This window comes from Amphimedon queenslandica, unplaced genomic scaffold (assembly GCF_000090795.2).
Source record: "Amphimedon queenslandica unplaced genomic scaffold, v1.1 AMPQUscaffold_12732, whole genome shotgun sequence".
NCBI lineage: Eukaryota > Metazoa > Porifera > Demospongiae > Haplosclerida > Niphatidae > Amphimedon > Amphimedon queenslandica.
Window position 1 is genome coordinate 1 of NW_003547032.1, and position 2582 is coordinate 2582.

Consider the following 2582-nt stretch of genomic DNA (forward strand, 5'->3'; position numbering starts at 1 on the left):
AATTATTATTATTATTATTATTATTATTATTATCATTATTATTATTATAAAAATAACGAACATGTACAAAAACAATGACTAGAAGAAAAGAATAGGGGAAAGAGGGAGATCCCGGAGGAGACAACAGAAAAACAAAAGGGAAACATGAAAAAATAAGAAAAAAAACTAGCTAAGAAAACATTATTATTATTAAAAAATAAAAATAAACAAATTATTATTATTATTATTATTATTATTATTATTATTATTATTATTACTTTCTCTGCAAATGTAAATATTTTCCTTTGATCTTCTCCTCCGAATTGAGCATCAACCTTCAAATACTCTTCATCAAGAGCCTGTCAATTAATAAAAATAAAAATAATTAAACAATACGGTGATATCTGATTCTAATCAAGAATACCTCAATAAATTACAGTTATGATCATTATATAATTATTATAATAATTTATTTATTAACAAGTACATGTACATGTATATAACATGTACTCACTTGTAGTCCAGGATAGAGTAGTCCACTCAATAATGGGAACTTGACTTGTTTCACAACTTCAGCCCCTGCCTTCTTGGCATCATGCTGTAGTGTAGGAGAGTATAATTAATTGAGTGGGTGTGTCTCATTAATTATTCATTACTTGTGATACGACTGACGTCATCTTATAAACATCAAGAGTGTACTCCCTAATATGGGCATTAATAACTAGTAATTAACTATTATTACTAATAACTAACAATTTAACAACTATTATTAACTATTAATCAACCATCAACAAAATAACTCTTGTTTAATAGCTATTAATTAACTATTATTATTAACTGTTAATTGTCCCTACCTGTACTGAGGTGATGTGTCCAGAGTGTCCACTAAGAACAGCTAAAGGAGCTGAAGTGTCTCCACACCAAACCCTCACCAGTTTATCAAGACTACCAGTAGCTATCAGTGTGTTGTCCCAACTCACTGAGAGGTCAGTTATTTCAGCATGATGTCCTCTTAGTGTTGTCACCAACTGACCAGTCCTGCTACACCATATCTTAGCTAGATCATCATCAGCACCCTAGGGAGGGCAGGGGTAGTGTTGTGCTAGTTCCAACGGAACTAGAACTAAATCTATTTTAGTACACCTATTTTTTTCCTAGTTCTAGTTCCAAGAACTAGAACTAGAACTGAACTATATACATTGATACAAAAAAAAAACTAGAACTAAAACTAGAATTTGATAAATTAAAGCACTGGAACTAAAACTAGAACTAAAGATTTAGCTATTAAGAACTTGAAATTAAAACTAAAACTAAAATGTGCACTTGTAAATCACTAGAACTAAAACTAGAACTAAAACGCTACCCTTTTAATAACTGAAACTAAAACTAGAACTAAAATGGTACCCTTTTGAATAACTAAAACTAAAACTAGAACTAAAATGCTACCCTTTTAAGTTATTAAAATTAAATTTCATTAAAAAATTATAAAAATCACCTAGAAATGGTGTATTAGTAGGACTAAAAATAGAACTATAAGGCCAGAATCAGAATTTGACATGGAACTAAAATTAAAACTAAAACTAAAACGGAAGTACAAGTAGAACTAAAACTAAAACTAAAACTAGAAATGGAGTACTGATAAAACTTAAACTAAAACTAAAACTAGAAATGGAGTACTGGTAAAACTAAAACTAGAACTAAAACTAGAAATGGAGTAGTTGGTAGAACTAAAACTAGAACTAAAACAGAAAATAGAGTACTGCACAACACTAGGCAGGGGTATAGGCAGGATTTTTTTAAAAAGGGGGTAGATGCGCACCGCAAAATTTTGCAAAACCACACCTTTTTAAGGTGTGACCACACCTATTTTCCAATATGGCAAACTTCTAGAAAGATCATAGGCAAAGTTAAATACCTTTTCAGCTTTATAATGGCATCATAGAAGGACTGATTTAGCCTTTTCCTTCATATGTAAGTTGTAGAACAGCTTTTCCTTCCAAAAGTAGCTTATTATTTTGTTACTTTTAAATTTTGATTTTAAAAAAGGGGGGCATTTTCCCCCCTTGTCTACGCCCTTGGAGGGCAGGGGGTCCAGGGGAAGTGGAATGATTGGAATGAGAATACACTGTACATGATATACCAGTAATGGAGGACTAACGGTAATGATCCTTTGACCGGTTGAATCAAATGAGAGACAAAACACTGGAGCAAGATGACCTAGTATCACTGTGTGCTGTGTGTGTGTAGGGTTACCATGGTAACGGGAGGGTTCGTTAATACATGTACATGTACCTTTTTCATTTTAGTGAAGTTGATTGGTTGAATTAGAAGAGAAGCCATAGAAGGAATGGAAGAAAGACGAGTAGAATGTAATAAAGTACCTAATAATAATAATAATAATAATAACAATAATAATAATAATAATAATAATAATAATAATTAATGAACTTACAGAGGTGTAGTGTGCTGTCTTTTTGTAAGTGATCAGTTGTGAAATCATGTTTTTGATTAGTTAACTTTAACAAACTAGAACTAACTGAGAGAGAGAGAGAATCAGAAAATGGAGGGTATGTTATATTGGACAATCACCAAAATAATTATAT

General features: G+C 31.2%; 1 long non-coding RNA gene across 2 annotated transcripts; it reads right to left on the reverse strand.

The window, feature by feature from the left end:
- Positions 1-257: 257 nt before the first annotated feature.
- Positions 258-2543, reverse strand: LOC109586957 (uncharacterized). 2 transcript variants are annotated; one of them, XR_002187320.1, is made up of 7 exons: positions 2432-2543; positions 2272-2360; positions 2138-2212; positions 834-1055; positions 636-681; positions 494-577; positions 258-338 (listed from the first exon to the last, which is right to left on the reverse strand). It is a non-coding gene; the product is annotated as an uncharacterized LOC109586957 (long non-coding RNA). The 2 variants fall into 2 exon arrangements; XR_002187321.1 differs by having other exon boundaries at positions 2120-2212.
- Positions 2544-2582: the final 39 nt, after the last annotated feature.